This window comes from Tamandua tetradactyla, chromosome 2 (genome assembly GCF_023851605.1).
Source record: "Tamandua tetradactyla isolate mTamTet1 chromosome 2, mTamTet1.pri, whole genome shotgun sequence".
NCBI classification, from domain to species: Eukaryota; Metazoa; Chordata; class Mammalia; order Pilosa; family Myrmecophagidae; genus Tamandua; species Tamandua tetradactyla.
This window is the reverse complement of record NC_135328.1, coordinates 22,420,706-22,439,883: the sequence shown is the minus strand read 5'-3', so window position 1 is coordinate 22,439,883 and position 19,178 is coordinate 22,420,706. Positions and strand designations below refer to the sequence as shown.

General features: G+C 37.8%; 1 pseudogene; it reads right to left on the bottom strand.

The window, feature by feature from the left end:
• Window positions 1–13,266: 13,266 nt before the first annotated feature.
• On the bottom strand, window positions 13,267–18,230 carry LOC143655688 (olfactory receptor 13F1-like; annotated as a pseudogene).
• Between the last annotated feature and the right edge of the window lie 948 nt (window positions 18,231–19,178).

Sequence of the window (19,178 nt, the reverse complement as noted above, 5' to 3'; positions counted from 1 at the left end):
ATGGAGGCTAGAAGACAGTGGGATGATATATTTAAATTACTCAAAGAGAAAAACTGCCAACCAAGACTCCTATCCAGCAAAATTGTCCTTCAAAAATGAGGGAGAAATTAAAACATTCTCAGACAAAAAGTCACTGAGAGAATTTGTGACCAAGAGACCAGCTCTGCAAGAAATACTAAAGGGAGCACTAGAGTCAGAACTGAAAAGACAGAAGAGAGAGGTATGGAGAAGAGTGTAGAAAGAAGGAAAGTCAGATATGATATATATAATACAAAAGGCAAAATGGTAGAGGAAAATATTATCCAAACAGTAATAACACTAAATGTTAATGGACTGAATTCCCCAATCAAAGACATAGAATGGCAGAATGGATTAAAAAACAGGATCTTTCTATATGCTGTCTACAGGAAACACATCTTAGACCCAAAGATAAACATAGGTTGAAAGTGAAAGGTTGGGAAAAGATATTTCATGCAAATAACACCCAGAAAATAGCAGGAGTGGCTATACTAATATCCAACAAGTTAGACTTCAAATGTAAAACAGTTAAAAGAGACAAAGAAGGACACTATATACTAATAAAAGGAACAATTAAACAAGAAGACATAACAATCATAAATAATTACGCACCGAACCAGAATGCCCCAAAATACGTGAGGAATACACTGCAAACACCAAAAAGGGAAATAGACACAAATACCATAATAGTTGGAGACTTCAATTCCCCACTCTCATCAATGGACAGAACATCTAGACAGAGGATCAATAAAGAAATAGAGAATCTGAATATTACTATAAAGGAGCTAGACTTAACAGACATTTATAGGACATTAAATCCCACAACAGCAGGATACACCTTTTTCTCAAGTGCTCATGGATCATTCTCAAAGATAGACCATATGCTGGTTCACAAAGCAAGTCTTAACAAATTTAAAAAGATTGAAATCATACACAACACTTTCTTGGATCATAAAGGAATGAAGTTGGAAATCAATAATAGGTGGAATGCCAGAAAATTCACAAATACGTGGAGGCTCAACAACACACTCTTAAACAACGAGTGGGTCAAAGAAGAAATTGCAAGAGAAATTAGTAAATACCTCGAGGCAAATGAAAATGAAAACACAACATATCAAAACTTATGGGATGCAGCAAAGGCAGTGCTAAGAGGGAAATTTATTGCCCTAAATGCCTATATCAGAAAAGAAGAAAAGGCAAAAATGCAGGAATTAACTGTTCACTTGGAAGAACTGGAGAAAGAACAGCAAACTAATCCCAAAGCAAGCCAAAGGAAAGAAATAACAAAGATCAGAGCAGAAATAAATGAAATTGAAAACATGAAAACAATAGAGAAAATCAATAAAACCAGAAGTAGGTTCTATGAGAAAATCAATAAGATTGATGGGCCCTTATCAAGACTGACAAAAAGAAGAAGAGAGAGGATGCAAATAAATAAGATCAGAAATGGAAGAGGAGACATAACTACTGACCTCACAGAAATAAAGGAGGTAATAACAGGATACTATGAACAACTTTACGCTAATAAATACAACAATTTAGATAAAATGGATGGGTTCCTGGAAAGACATGAACAACCAACTTTGACTCAAGAAGACATAGATGACCTCAACAAACCAATCACAAGTAAAGAAATTTAATTAGTCATTCAAAATCTTCCTAAAAAGGAAAGTCCAGGACCAGGTGGCTTCACATGTGAATTCTATCAAACATTACAGAAAGAATTAGTACCAATTCTCCTCAAACTCTTCAAAAAAATCGAAGTGGAGGGAAAACTAACTAATTCATTCTATGAAGCCAACATCACCCTCATATCAAAACCAGGCAAAGATATTACAAAAAAAGAAAACTACAGACCAATCTCTCTAATGAACATAGATGCAAAAATCCTCAATAAAATTCTAGCAAATCGTATCCAACAACACATTAAAAGAATTATACATCATGGTCAAGTAGGATTCATCCCAGATATGCAAGGATGGTTCAACATAGAAAATCAATTAATGTAATACACCATATCAACAAATCAAAGCAGAAAAATCACATGATCATCTCAATTGATGCAGAGAAGGCATTTGACAAGATTCAACATCCTTTCCTGTTGAAAACACTTCAAAAGATAGGAATACAAGGGAACTTCCTTAAAATGATAGAGGGAATATATGAAAAACCCACAGCTAATATCATCCTCAATGGGGAAAAATTGAAAACTTTCCCCCTAAGATCAGGAACAAGACAAGGATGTCCACTATCACCACTATTATTCAACATTGTGTTGGAGGTTCTAGCCAGAGCAATTAGACAAGAAAAAGAAATACAAGGCATCAAAATTGGAAAGGAAGAAGTAAAACTATCACTGTTTGCAGATGATATGATACTATATGTCAAAAACCCAGAAAAATCCACAACAAAACTACTAGAGCTAATAAATGAGTACAGCAAAGTAGCAGGTTACAAGATCAACATTCAAAAATCTGTAGCATTTCTATACACTAGTAATGAACAAGCTGAGGGGGAAATCAAGAAACGAATCCCATTTACAATTGCAACTAAAAGAATAAAATACCTAGGAATAAATTTAACTAAAGAGACAAAAAACCTATATAAAGAAAACTACAAAAAACTGCTAAAAGAAATCACAGAAGACCTAAATAGATGGAAGGGCATACCGTGTTCATGGATTGGAAGACTAAATATAGTTAAGATGTCAATCCTACCTAAATTGATTTACAGATTCAATGCAATACCAATCAAAATCTCAACAACTTATTTCTCAGAATTAGAAAAACCAATAAGCAAATTTATCTGGAAGGGCAGGGTACCCCGAATTGCTAAAAACATCTTGAGGGAAAAAAACGAAGCTGGAGGTCTCGCACTGCCTGACTTTAAGGCATATTATGAAGCCACAGTGGTCAAAACAGCATGGTATTAGAAAGATAGATATATCTATCAATGGAATTGAATAGAGTGCTCAGATATAGACCCTCTCATCTATGGACATTTGATCTTTGATAAGGCAGTCAAGCCAACTCACATGGGACAGAACAGTCTCTTCAATAAATGATGCCTAGAGAACTGGATATCCATATGCAAAAGAATGAAAGAAGACCCATCTCTCACACCCTATACAAAAGTTAACTCAAAATGGATCAAAGATCTAAACATTAGGTCTAAGACCATAAAACAGTTAGAGGAAAATGTTGGGAGATATCTTATGGATCTTACAACTGGAGGCGGTTTTATGGACCTTAAACCTAAAGCAAGAACACTGAAGAAGGAAATAAATAAATGGGAGCTCCTCAAAATTAAACACTTTTGTGCATCAAAGAACTTCATCAAGAAAGTAGAAAGACAGCCTACACAATGGGAGACAATATTTGGAAATGATATATCAGATAAAGGTCTAGTATCCAGAATTTATGAAGAGATTGTTCAACTCAACAACAAAAAGACAGCCAACCCAATTACAAAATGGGAAAAAGACTTGAACAGACACCTATCAGAAGAGGAAATACACATGGCCAAAAGGCACATGAAGAGATGCTCAATGTCCCTGGCCATTAGAGAAATGCAAATCAAAACCACAATGAGATATCATCTCACACCCACCAGAATGGCCATTATCAACAAAACAGAAAATGACAAGTGCTGGAGAGGATGCGGAGAAAGAGGCACACTTATCCACTGTTGGTGGGAATGTCAAATGGTGCAACCACTGTGGAAGGCAGTTTGGCGGTTCCTCAAAAAGCTGAATATAGAATTGCCATACGACCCAGCAATACCATTGCTGGGAATATACTCAAAGGACTTAAGGGCAAAGACACAAACGGACATTTGCACACCAATGTTTATAGCAGCATTGTTTACAATTGCAAAGAGATGGAAACAGCCGAAATCACCATCAACAGAAGAGTGGCTAAACAAACTGTGGTATATACATATGATGGAATACTATGCAGCTTTAAGACAAGATAAACTTATGAAGCATGTAATAACATGGATGGACCTAGAGAACATTATGCTGAGTGAGTCTAGCCAAAAACTAAAGGACAAATACTGTATGGTCCCACTGATGTGAACAGACATTCGAGAATAAATTTGAATATGTCATTGGTAACAGAGTCCAGCAGAAGGTAGAAACAGGGTAAGATAATGGGCAATTGGAGTTGAAGGGATACAGACTGTACAACAGGACTAGATACAAAAACTCAAAAATGGACAGCACAATAATACCTAATTGTAAAGTAATCATGCTAAAACACTGAATGAAGCTGCATCTGAGCTATAGGTTTTTGTTTTGTTTTGTTTTGTTTTGTTTTGATTTTACTATTATTACTTTTATTTTTTTTCTCTATATTAACATTCTATATCTTTTTCGGTTATGTTGCTAGTTCTTCTAAACCGATGCAAATGTACTAAGAAATGATGATCATGCATCTATGTGATGATGTTAAGAATTACTGATTGCATATGTAGAATGGTATGATTTCTAAATGTTGGGTTAGTTTCTTTTTTTCCGTTAATTAAAAAAAAAAAAAGAGAAGGGGTAATTGGAGCTGAAGGGATACAGACTGTACAATGGGACTGGATATAAAACCTCAGAAATGGACAGCACAATACTACCTAATTGTAATGCAATTATATTAAAACACTGAATGAAGCTGCATGTGAGGTATAGGTTTTTTGTTTTTTTTTCTTTCTATTATTGTTTTAATTTTATTCTGTTGTCTTTTTATTTCTTTTTCTAAATCGATGCAAATGTACTAAGAAATGATGAATATGCAACTATGTGATGTTATTAAGAATTACCGATTGTACATGTAGAATGGAATGATTTCTAATAGTTTTGTTAATTCTTTTTTTAATTAATAAAAAAGGGACTTTTTTAATTACAAATTTACAGTTCCTCAGAGGAAAGGCAGCTGCTTTTCCTCTGAGTTTCTCTGTCACATGGGAAGACACACTGGACATCTGCTGGCCTTCCTTCCCAGCCTCTGGGTTTAAGTAGCTTTCCCTGGTGCATTTCCTTTCTGCATCTGCAAATGTCTGGGTGTGTGTTGTCTCTGAATGCAAAGCTGAGCTGTGTTGGGCTGCGCTGAGCTGCTTTTCTCTCTTTCGACTCTCCTTTTAAGCCTTAAGCTAATCAAATTAAACATCACTCATTTCAGAAGCACTCTCCTTAGCCAACTGCAGATGTACTCAGCCGCAGATGAATTTCACATGCTATTAATTTAAGCCTAAAGCAACAGAACAACTGGGCATCATTACCTAGCCAAGTTGATGCCTGAACCTAACTTCTACAGTGTCCATCCCTTGTCAACTTGACAACTATACACATAAGCTTAAACCATGCTTAATCTCTAAATAGAAAACAATAACAGACATATTCTTCTTACTTAACAATGCTCATCTGTTCTGCATACAATGCACTAAATCTTTCCGTATACGAAATGCAGCTGTTTCTTCACAATATCTCAAAAGCCTTAAATCATTTCAGTAACAATACAAACACAATACCGAAATAAAAAATAGTATGCAATCACCTCAAAGTCAGTTACAGGAATGGCCTGTCTTAAGGCAAAATTCTCTTCTGACTGTAAACCTGTGAACTTAGAGTAAGTTGTCTGCTTCTAATATACAGAGAAGGAACAGTCATAGGATAAATGATCCCATCACTATTGGGAGAAATTGGAAGGAAAACAGGGGTCACCAGATGTTTTAGTTTTCTGAGGCTGCTACAATGTAATATACCAGAAATGAAATGGCTTTTATAAAGGGGTTTTATTTATTTACAAATTTACAAATTTTAGAAGGCACTTGGCAATGTTTGCTGGGCCTCTCTCCCAGCTTCTGTCTGGTTCAGATGGCTTTCCCCTGGTCCAAATGTCTGGGTCTCTGTGGGCTCTGAGTGCCGAGCAGAGGTGTGCTAAGTTGCTGGGCTACAGACCTATACTGAGCTGTTCTGAACCGCAGCTCTCTCTTCTGACTTCCCCTTTTAAGCCTTCAGTCGATCAAATTAAAATGACACTCATTGTGGAAGGCACTCCCCTTAGCTGACCACAGATGTAACCAACCATATGTAAATTGCACATGCTGATGATTTAAGTCCTTAGCAAAAAGAACAACTGGATACCATCACCTGGCCTAATAGACACCTGAACCTAACCATCACACTGGACCTAAACAATTCTGAAAACCTGCAAAGCAAACTCCATTAGGTTTCAAAGTTTGAGATTCATCCTCAGAATTTAGAAAGCAGCATATCCTACCATTCCAAAGACTCATGCAGCGGCCCTGTTCTCTCCATACATTGGGATGAGGGCTGAAACATTAGGGAACATTGGGGAGACCACCTTTTCCTTGAGCCAACCCTCCTCATGCATCTGGGTGGCACCCAGATTCTCTGTTATCCCCAAGGCACATCTCAATCCCTTCAGAACAACTGAAGGTAGCCGAGCTCCTCCCAATCCTCAGGAAATGTGCTCTACCCTCTCTGAGGCTGTGGAACCAGAACTGTTCCTAAGCATTGAAGTGGAAGGACCACCCTCTGCCTCTGGGACAAGCTCACCCCCTTCACATGCACAAATAGATTGACTTTCTGGGTCCCAGCTTTCTTGGCTGCAGACCATAGCTTCCATGGTTCTCTTCTGAGGTTATTTTTCCTTCACTCTGTCCTTTTTCTGTCCCTTTTAGTTCAGGCTGGCAGTGGTTCTGTTTATACAAATCTCACAAAAAATTTGTTGACTTGGCATGTAGCATAAAGGATCAAAGCCATCAGTCATCAGACAATAGGACTTTACACAAATGCTTTCTGGATAATTCCATCTCCAATCCTGGATTGTCCGGTAGTGACTAAGTGGTTCCATGTTTGGTTAAATCCTTACAAGGGGCACTATTTCCAGTGGCTCACTCTCTAGAAGTCCTGAATTTTCCACACCATCAGTTTCTGGCTTCTTTGTACCCAAAAGCTCAGTTCTTAGCTTATGCATTTCTTGTCTCATTTTACTACAAGCTATAAGGAGAAACCAGGCTGCACTTTCCATACTCAGTTTGGAAATCTTCCCAGCCAAGCATTGCAGATCATCACATTCAAATTCTCCCCTGCATCAGCACCAAAACTCAACTTTACCAAATTTTCTGCCACCTTAAAACAATCTGTAATGACACATTCCTCATTTTTGTCCAGGGCCTCAACAGAAGTATCTTCAGAGTCCATATTTCCATCAATAGTCTCTTCAAAGCAAGTACTTGCTCTTTCAAGCTTCTCATAATTCTTCCAGAATCCTCCCCTTATCCATTATAAATGCCATTCCAACATGTTCAGTATTTGCAAACACAGCAGCACCCCACTCCCCTGGTACCAAAATCTGTTTTAGTTTGGTAAGGCTGCCAGAATGCAATACACAATAAATGGACTGGTTTTCATAAAGGGGATTTATTTAGTTACAAGTTTACAGTTCATCTATCATTTGGGAAGGCACATGATGGTATCTGCTGGCTGCTGGATTCAAATGGCTTTCTTCGGGGTGTTTCTTTTCTGCATCTCCAAATGTCTGGGTCTGTGTCAACTCTGTGCAGTGAGCTGAGCTGTCCTGGGCTGCACTGAGCTGCTTCTTTCTCTCTCTGGCTCTCCTTTTAAGTCTCTAGCTAATCAAATTAAATGTCACTCATTACAGAAGTCACTTCCCTTAGCTGATTACAGATGTAATTAGCCATAGATGAATTTCACATGCTGATAATTTAAGTCCACAGCAACAAAATAATGAGCATCATCACTAGCCAAGCTGACACCTAAACCTAACTATTACAGTGTATATGAAATACTTTTTTTCTGGAAACAGACCCGAATCTTCCCCAATTCCCTACTTCTGCAGGCCCAGTAACACAATTACCCAAATTATCATTTAATGAGAAAAGTGAAGAGATATAATGACTGGAAAAAGTAAAATGAAAACAGCAATAGGTAGACTATCTTGTGAAAAAATAGTGTTAGACAATTCAATGTTAGTTGAATTAGTGTTATAAGTTCATTTAATTATATGATCTATTTTAATAAACCTAGAGTATGTAAAATAAATTGGTATAATCACTTTTGAAAACCATTTGGAAATATATGTACATATCAAGAACCATAAACATTTTCTATCACAAGCTACAAGATTGTTCATTGCTTTCGATGAAGTAAACCCACACTTAGGAATTTATTCTAAGGGGTAATCAAAAAGAAAGGAAAATAAAATATAGGAGGTTGTTCATTTCAGCATTAGCAACAATAAGACACTGATTAGAAACAATCTTCAATAAAGGAATGAATAAAATATATATTTTAAATTTACATAACAAATATTCAGTTACAATAGTTCAATAAAGAATGATGACTGTTGCTAGCTAATGTGGACAGCTATGTGCCTAGATCTCCATGGTTCAACATGGAGAATGGAGATTACAAGTTTCACCCTGGGTAGTGACAGATAAGAATCCGCAGTACTGAGTACAATTTCTACAATGTCCCAAGCTCAACCTCTTCTTTTAATTATCCACACTGAATCTCCAAGTAATCTGATCCAAGTTTTAAATAACATTTAATACTATTTAAATAAATCCTGGTTTTAAATAACATTCATAACAGTAGCCCAGACTTCTCTAAAAGCAAGACTTGTACATGCATCTGCAGAGTTGTCATATTTATTAGACAATGTTAGAGAATATTTTGAACCCTAATATTCTCCCCCAGCCCAATCCACCCACAGCCTTTCCTCTCTCTGGATGACAATTCCATTCTTCCCACTGCTCAGGCTAAAATCCTTGAAGCCATCCTTGATGTCTCTCTTCCTCTCATATCCCTATGCAATCTTTCAGGAAATCCTGTTTTCTCTGTTTTCTGAACATATCCAAAATTTGATTTATATCCTATCACCACAATTATCACTCTGGCCTGAGCTAATGTTTGTTTGTTTTTTTCAGAATTATAGCAATAGTCTCCCGAAATCTCTCTACCTCTATACCTAACCCCCAACAGATTGATCTCAACACAGCATACAGATGTTTTAAGGAAAAAGAAGTAAGCTAACTTTTTAAGGTAAAAATCCAAGGTCCCTCAATGATCTACACAGCTCTGCAAGATCAGCTTGCTACTTCTCTGACCTTTTCTCCCAGTTCTTCCTCTAACTCACTCTGCCCCACCCCCACTGGCTCCCTTGCCAATGCTTGGACATGCTAGTCATGGTTCACACTTGCTAATTTACTCATGTAATTATATAATTGTTGTTTATTTTCTTTCTCTTCCCCACTCCAATATAGGTGCTGAGGAATGGAATCATTGTCTGTTCTGTTTCATGATATATCCCAAATACTTAGTAGAGTGGCTGGCACAAGATGGATGTTCAATATACATGTGTTGAATTAGTGTTCAATGAAATGAATGAAGAACATCCCCTACAATCATTAAATTATTTTTCTTCATATTTAAAACATCCAGTCTAATACTATGCACACTGCTGGCCATCAGTCCTTAACTCTAACCTCCCAGTGTTTTATTCCCCCTCTGACATGAGGAGGGCGTGGCTTACAACCCATATGTCCTGGATTCAGAGCTCTACTGTGATAACTTCAGCACACGTTACTGTCAGCATTCTTCAGTGCACAAGTGTCTACTTTTCTGAAAGGACATTTCTACCTCTGGTGCCTGTGATATCCCTCAACACTGTTAATAAAAATATAGAGTGTCCAGCTTCAGGTGAAGTAAACACCAAGGATTTGCTGCTTCACTCATAGCTTGATGTTGGCTGATTGCTTCCGTATCAATCCTTGAGTAACCATTAAGACAACTCTTCACTCGGCCCAAGAAATTCACTTCTTTCACTTCATAGTTTAAAGGAAGAGTCTCTAGAAATACAGAGAAGGAAGGTTGATGCCATTAATTGTTTCCCAAGTCCTTCACCAGGCAAAACAAAACAAAAGTAGAAAGAAAAAGCATCACTAATGTTTCTAAATGAGATCATTTGGTTTCTACTGATGGAATCTAATTTTTTCTCTCTCTATTCAGAAAAGCAACAAATGTATTTGGAAGCTCTATTGAGGCAATTGTGGTGTTGTAGTAAAAAACATTGGTTTTGAGTTCAGTATTACAGATTTGAAGCCACAAGCTCTGCAACTTCATAAGAATTTCTTTGGTTCTGAGAGCCTCACTTCTGAGGCTACAGCAAAAGAAGAGTAAAACAAGAATTCTCAGAACAGTTATCCTGTGAGATTTTGCTGATAACAACCTAAAACTTAATACACAACTTTATGTATTTAACTGCTAGAAACCTGATGAGAGAGAAAATGGGTACAACACAGCAGCCTTCCCCAGCTTCTCCCTTTCCTTCCAGATTCCATTGATGTTCAGCTTCTGGTTTTTCCCTCTGGACTTCTCTTTGTCTGTGAGCTTCCCTATAAGGCCTTCAGCAACAGGATTAAGACCCACCCTGATAAAATTGAGCCACACTTTAACTGAAGTAACCTCATCAAAAGGTCCTACTTACAATGGGTTCACACCCACAGGAATGAATTAAGTTTCAGAACAGATTTTTCTAGGGTACATACCTCTAAACCACCACGCTCTGGCAGACAGCATATTTTTTCATAAATTCTGACATGGACTATTCTTATGGCCTTAATTTGAGGGCAACATACTAAAAACATTAATTGATAAGGTTCAGGCTCTTCTTTTTAGTTTTCCGAGTCAGTTTCCCATAATTCTCATATGATGAGAATCATGCAGTTTTATATCGAAGATGCAGATTAGCTCATCTCTTCCCTGGATATTCTGATTTGGTGGATATAGTTTGAGATGTACATAATGGTTTCAGCCAACCCAGGTCATCCTTATTTTCAGGCTGGCTTGGAAAAGTTTTAGGAGAGCATAAAACAAGTAAAGTAGTATAGGTATTAATATGTCCTTAGATGTGTGGGAAATTATAGAACTATAAAAAGGACCATATCACCTCTCTTTCTCTAAGCTGACACAGCAAGTGAACTCACTGCCCTTCCCTCTCTACAGGGAACATGACTCCCAGGGGTGTAAACCTCCCTGGCAATGTGGGACAGAAATCCTGGGATGAGTTGGGACTTGGCATCAAGGGATTGAGAAAACCTTCTTGACCAAAAAGGGGAAGAGAGAAATGATACAAAATAAAGTGTCAGTGACTGAGAGATTTCAGAGTTGAGAGGTTATCCTGGAGGTTATTCTTATGCATTATGTAGATATCCCTTTTTAGTGTATGGTGTATTAGAGTGGCTAGAGGGAAGTACCTAAAACTGTAGAGCTGTGTTCCAGTAGCCATGTTTCTTGAAGATGATTGTATAATGATATAGCTTTTACTATATGTGAAAATCACAATCTGTGCCTAATGCTCCTTTCATCTATTGTATGGTCAGATGAGTAAAAATTATGGATAAAAAATAAACAAATAATAACGGGAGCAAAGGTTAAAATAAATTGGGTAAATGGAAATTTTACTGGTCAATAAGAGGGAGGGGTGAAGGGTATGGTATGCATGAGTTTTTTCTTTTTTCTACTTTATTGCTTATTTTGGAGTGGAGCAAATGTTCAAAGAAATGATCATGGTGATGAATATACAATCATGTGATGATATTGTGAGCCATCGATTGTATGCCATGTATGGAATGTTTGTATGTTTTTATGTTGTTTTATTAATAAAAAATATTTTTAAAAAAGGATCACATAAGAAATCATGTAAAATTTTAACATAAAGAAAAACAAAACAGAAATATTTCAAACACTATTCATCAAGAATCTAGTGCCATGAATAAGTTCTCATTTACTATGTGATTGCAAAAGCAAGAGTTTACTTCCTGTGAGCTCACATGAATTCATTTCAAGGTGGTACATGGGGGTAGGTCACAAAGCAATGAACTTCACGACGTTGGAATCAAGGTTGCTCTTTGACAGTTAAATTAACAAACTAATTAAAAAATTAATGTAAGTCCTTGTTAAATTTTCTACAAGGGATTGAACTTAATGACCCGTTGAAGTCAGTCACCTGTGTGAGTGAAACATTCAAAGGCACTGAACATAAATAGTACAAACAAAATATGAATTGGATGTTACCTCTGAGAAGCAAAACTGGAATGCAATTGTGGTTTTGTAAACTACAATGAAATGAACTGTTTTCTCTCTTGACAAAAAAATATTATAACAATGTGGGCTGCTCGACACAGAACGTAGAATAATGAAAAAGTAATCAAAACAAAACTCAAGATTACATATTCAATACCAACCATAAAAGACAGCAATATATATATTTGGATTGTGGAGACATTGCATGGAGGAAATGAGACTTACAGAAATAGAAAAGCCGAGGGCTGTCTCCAGGCCTATGATGACTATATGCCAAGGTAAAGCCATTTTTGTAAGGTCTTGCCTCCAGGCAGCTATTTGCCTTCCCCACATCCTTTGAAAACACTGAAAGATACAGTAATTGAAGAAAATTATACATGCACACTTGGAGCTGATGAGGCATAACATGTTAATTTCCATACCATATATACATGTGTTTCACCCATAAAAACAAATAGATAATTCCTTGAATATTTGTAGGCACAATGTATGTGATTATTTGAAATCAGAGTTTATTTAAAATTGCTATAGCAATTGGCTAGGTAATAGGCTTACTACAACTTTTTCCCCTTGAACCAAATAACTCAGCATCCAACCGGGGTCAGGGTTGTCTGACTGTGAGATTTTCAAGTAAGGATGAAAATTGGAGAGATTAAGATTCAATAGAATAGGAAAGTTACTATCTGAGGGAAAAAAACATTCTCATGTAAATAGGGCACTTGGATGAAGAAGACCACAGAAGTCTTAATCATTGGATTTTTTCTGCAAATCGTTTCTTCATTAACCCATTCACAACTGAACTATTCCTTGCAAGTTCTGTGTTGTTCAGGCTGTAACCTCCTTTAATAATGATCTACAATTGTCTCACCTCCCCTAAATCTAAAGCTCAGGTAGATTTGATCTACGTCATACAGGGGCACCATTAGGATACCACTCTGAAAAAGAAGATGTGATGTGTTCACATGGAACTCATTTTATTCCCTAGCTCCAGTGAGGGTGGAAAAGACAAAGAAAAGCTCACCAATATGCAGGATCTGTGCAGTTATAATTTATGCAATTTTGTTCACACCAACTGATATGCAGATTTCTAAAAAATATTGGACATGATATAGATGTATATATTTGTTCTAATATGACTTGAGTATAGAAATTAAGATAGTACCAAAAGGATTTCTTGTCAGGGATTTTTTAACAGCCATTTTCACTTCTTTGTTCCATAGACTGCAGATGATAAGATTCAACATGTGGATTAATTCAGTATGTACCAAAGCCATAAATTTATTTCCTGTGAATCTATACCTGAGGGCTTCAAGTTAATGGAGATAGCTGTGCTGTAGATCAAAACCATGACAGTCAGGTGGGTTTCACACATTGAAAAGGCTTTGCTTCTTCCATCCAGTGACCTTATTCTTAGGATGTTGGAGAGGATTAAGGCATAGGAGATATAGATTAGGAGCACTGGTATGGAAAGGAGAAGTATGATAGCCACCAGCATGATTAAGTGTGCCATGGAGATGTCTACACAAACTAGTTTCAAGATAGCCAGAATTTCATAAATTAAATTATTAGTGATACTATTACCACAGAGAGAAAGCTGTAGCACAGATGCAGCAGATGACACCAGGGCAGTGAGGGAACCGGTCAAGAGCCAACTGCCATCTGCACACAGACCTTTCTATTCATGAGAATGCAGATGGCCACATACCGGTCATAGGCCATCGTGGACAGGAGCACACACTCGGTAGAACCCATAGCAAGGGAGAAGTACATCTGAGCAGCACATCCTAAGAATGATGCAGTGTTTGTCCCTGAAACAAAGTTAACAAGCATTGGAGTAAGAGCAGAAGAGGTGTACCAGATGTTCACAAAGGAGAGGTTGCTGAGGAAGAAGTACATGGGGGTGTGCAAGTGGGAATCCAGAATGCTGACGAAGATCAAGATAGTATTGCCCAGAAATGTGATCAAATACATCAGCAGGCATAGCACAAATACAAGAATCTCAACTTTAGGGTAGTAGGAAAACCCCAAGAAGACAAAACTTGTTAAAGATGTTCAATTTGCTTGGAATATTTTATTCTGTTCTATTCATCTTTTTATATGCATAGAAGGATTAACAGTACACACTATATGGAAAACAACCCTCCCCCATTTTCTTGTATTTTCACTTGATATCAATGTGTGGACTCTGATGGAAGGCTTCCTAACATGGTGATAGTAATAGAAATATATGTTTGAAGGAATCTCTCATTAATAAACAAATGTCGAGCATGAAATCTGTGCTGGTTTGAAAGGATGTATGTACTCTAGAAAAGCCATGTTTTAATCTAAATCCCATTTCGTAAAGACAGAATAATCCCTATTCAATACTGTATGTTTGAATCTGTAATTAGATCATCTCCCTGGATATGTAAACCAATGAAGAATGATTGTCAAACTGGATTAGGGGAGATGTGTCTCCACCCATTTGGGTGGGTCTTGATTGACTTATTGGAGTCCTATAAAAGAGGAAACATTTTGGAGAATGGGCGATTCAGAGAGAGCAGAGAATGCTGCAGCACCACAAAGCAGAATGTCCACAAGCCAGTGACCTTTGGAAATGAAGAAGGAAAACACCTCCTGGGAGCTTCATGAAACCAGAAGCCAGGAGAGAAAGCTAGCTGGTGACACACGTTCACCATGTGCCCTTCCAGCTGAGAGAGAAACTGACTGCGTTCGCCATGTTGCCTTCTCACTTGAGAGAGAAATCCTGAACTTCATCGGCCTTCTTGAACCAAGGTATCTTTCCCTGGATTCCTTTGATTGGACATTTCTATAGACTTGCTTTAATTGGGAAATTTTCTCAGCCTTAGAACTATAAACTAGCAACTTATTAAATTCCCCTCTTTAAAAGCCATTCTGTTTCTGGTATATTGCATTCCAGCAGCTAGCAAACTAGAACAAAATCTGCAAATAAAAAATCCTTGTTCTGTCATTTTTCCTCCAAGACTTTCCTTAGATATTGCTGTGAGGGCATTTTTCATAAATATCTGATGAAAAAAGGGAGAAGAAACAATCTTATGCTGTCTTTCTTCCAAACCCAGATTTGTAACTCATCTATGATTATGTTATCCATTGATCTCTGGAACATTGGAATGATTTTCTTCCCCTGATTTGGTAAAATTTTATCCACTTTGGAGATATTTTACTTTCCAATTTAATTTATTCTTCAGGCATTCATGTACATCTGTCTGAGATACTTTGAATGATTCATCAAATAAAAGAAATTATAGATTTCTACAGCCACAGATTAATTTACTGAAAACTTTTGATATTTAGTTATAAATCCAGAGCTTCCTTCTCAAACCTAGGAAAATGATGACAGATATTCTCAGGGAAGCAGATAGATAGCAGAGATTTCTTTCATGTTGCAAGAGTTGCCTTGAAGTCTATGGTTCATCACATCCTCCAAAGGGCACATTGTTTACACTACAAGACAATTTAAATTATTTGTTGGCTGTGAGACATTTCCAATTTATGCAACAAATTAAAGTTAGAAAACTATTCATGCAGGATCATAATTTCTGTAATTCCAGGGACAACGTCCCACAGATCCAATTATACTCAATAGCTGGTCTACTGAAATTGAAATATTATTCAATAGGAAGAAAACTTGTTCCTGTCTATACTGTGTTTGTGAAGGTGAACTTTGCTCTTCACTGTCATGAAAGTCAATCATGTTGACTAATTTCTACAACATTAAGGAGAATAGTGTTGGCAGTTTCTCCTTCATATTGAGGGTAGGTGTATTAGTTAGGGTTCTCTAGAGAAACAGAATCAACAGGAAATATTTTTAAATATAAAAATTATAGGGCGGGCCGCGGTGGCTCAGCGGGCAAAGTGCTTGCCTGCTATGCCGGAGGACCTCGGTTCGATTCCCGGCCCCAGCCCATGTAACAAAAACGGAGAAACAGAATACAATAAAACAAGAAAATGTTTAAAAGATGTTTCCCTTTCTTCCTTCCTTCCTTCCTTCTATCCTTCCTTCCTTCTCTCTGTCTTTCCTTTAAAAAAAAAAAAAAAATGTCTCATAACCATGGAAACGTAGAGTCCAAAAGCTGTAAGGCAGACTGTGAGGCTGACAATTCTGATACAGGGTCTGGATGAACTCCACAGGAGATGCTTGCTGGCCGAAGCAGGAAGAGAGCCTGTCTCTTCTGAATTCTCCTTAAAAGGCTTCCAGTGATTGGATTAAGCATCACTCTTTGCAGAAGACACTCCCCTTGGCTGATTGCAAATGGAATCAGCTGTGGATGTAGTCGACGTGAACATGATTTAATTCTATGAAATGTCCTCATGGCAACAGACATGCCAGCACTTGGCCACCAGACAAACAGGTACCACCACTTGGCCAAGTTGACACATGACCCTGACCATGACAGTAGATATCATAATATGTATCACATCATGTACGTTAAATGGATCCCACCAAATATGGGGGTGTATGAGCTTGAGGAATTCCTCTATGGTTCATCATACCTCAAAGAGAAAATTATGAGAAGGGATGAAGAATGCAGGTCTTTTCCTTCAAGAAGAACCCCTTTTGGAAGGTAGTTCCATTGAATGGCCCCTTGGCCATTTAGAAACCTGGAGAAAGCACTGCTTATTTGAGTTGTGTTTTATAATCCCTGTAGACACTTATCCATTTCCCTACTGAGTTGCTTAGGGTGCATGTAGTGCCTGTGTGGGGAGAGCATGTAGTTATTTCATCACTAGTATGGATATAAAAAGTATCCATAATTGATATGTGACCCAGTACAATTCAAGGTGAGTTATAATTATAATTGGTGTATTAGTTTTTTAAAGTTGCTGGAATGCAATATACCATAAATGGAATTGCTTTCCCCAAGGGAATTTATTAAGTTACAAGTTTACAGTTCTACGGCCATAAAATATCTAAACTGAGGCATCCAGAGAAACTAAGATATCTTGACTCAAGAAAGCCTGATCTGGGAAGGCATGTGGCTGGCATCTGTTGGTTCTTGTTCCTGGTTCCATTGCTTCCATCTTCTAAGGCCAGTGGTTTCCTTTCTAAGCATCTCTGGGCCTTCACTGAGCCCCTCTGATACACAGCTCTGGGTTCTGGCTTACTAAGCATCTCACAGAAAGTCACATGGCAATGTTTGCAGGGCTTTGCATCTCCAGACATCCATGTTTTTGCATCTGGTCTCTCTGTCAGCACTTCAAATGTCTGTGTCTCCTAGGGCTTCTGCATTTCCAATCTTCTGTTTCTGCTTCTGCAGCTGAGGTGTCTCCAAAATGTTTCCTCTTTTTAAAGACTCCAGCAAACTAATCAAGGCCCACTTTGAATGGGCAGAGTCACATTTCCATCTAATCAGAAGGTCACACCCACAATTTGCATGTCACATCTCCATGAAGATAATTTAACTAAAGGTTTCCACTATACAAAATTGAATTAGGATTAAAAGAATTGGTTGCCCCCACAAGATTGGACCTGATTAAAGACATGGCTTTTCTGAGGTACTTAATAGTTTCAAACTAGCACATTCTACCATCTAGACCCTAAAAAGTCATGTTCTTTCCATATACAAAATATATTCACATCATTTTGATATTACAAATGCCTTGAAATATTTCAGTAACAATACAAATACAATACCAAGTCAGAAGCAGTACAGATCTCATCAAAGTTAGTTACAGGTATGGTTTGTCCTAAGGCAAATTTCTCCTCTGGCTGTGGTCCTGTGAAACTCAAAACAAGGTATCTGTTTCCAATATACAAAGGAGGAACAGTCATATAATACATATTCGCATTGCTATAGAGAGAAATTGAAATGTAGAAAGAGAGGTCACTGGACCAAAACAGTTCTGAAAACCCACAGGGCAAACTCCACTGGATCTCATAGTCTGAAAGTCATTCATCCTCAGGGCTTTAGAAAGTGGCAGTCCCAACCTTTCCAAGGGCTTACACTGCAGCCCTGCTGTCTTCAAATGCTGGGGTGACTATTGCAACATTGGGGTGCATTGAGGGGACCACCTTTCTCTAGGCTTTACCATTTCCAAGCATCAGGGCAACACCCAGGTTCTCTGCCATGTCTGGGACATATGCTCAACCTCTCCAGAGCAAAGGGGCAATCATCAGGCTCTCCCCAATCACCAGTTTATGTGCTTCACCCCATCTGAGACCTAGGGCACTGAAACTTTTCCCTAACATTGAGGTGTAAGGCCTGCCCTCTTGACTGCATGGATGTATCTGCTTTCCTGTCCTGAGACTTCTTGGCTCCAGACTTTAGTTTCTGTAGCTTTTTTTTTTTTTGAAGTCATTTTTCCTTCAGTTTGCCCCTTTTCTGTCCCTTTTAGTCCTGACTTGCAATGGTTCCATTCATACAGATCTTGCAAAAAATTTATTGATTTACATGTAGCACACAGGGATCAAAGACATCAGAAAATAGGACTTTACACAAATCCTTTCTAGATAACTCCATCTCTAATTCTGGCTTTTCTTAAATGACTGCCTAGGTCCATGTTTGGGTAAATCTTCACGTGTGGCACTAGCCTCCAGAATTTTACTTGCTGGGAGCCCAGAATTTTTCAGACCATCAATTTCTGTTCTCTTTTTGTCCAAGAGTTCGGTTCTCAACTTCTCTCTTTTTTGTCACATTTTATTATAGTGTGCAAGGAGGAGCCAGGCTGCACTTTCCACATTTAATTGGGAAATTTCTTCTGTTAAATATCCAAGTTCATCACTCTCAAATTCTGCCCAGTACCAGCACTTAATTTGGCCAAATTCTCTACCACTTTAAAACAAGGACCACCTTCCTTCCAGTTTGCAGTGACAGGGTCATCATTTCTTCAAGGCCTCGCTGGAAGCACTGCAGAGAAGCACCAAAAGCATCCATATTTCTACCAACAGTCTCTTCAAAGCATCCTAGGACTTCTCTATCAAGGTCTTCACAACTCTTCCAGAATTTTGCCCTTATTGCATTTAAAAAGCCATTCTAACATTTTTGGTATTTGCAAAACAACACAGCAGCCTAATTCT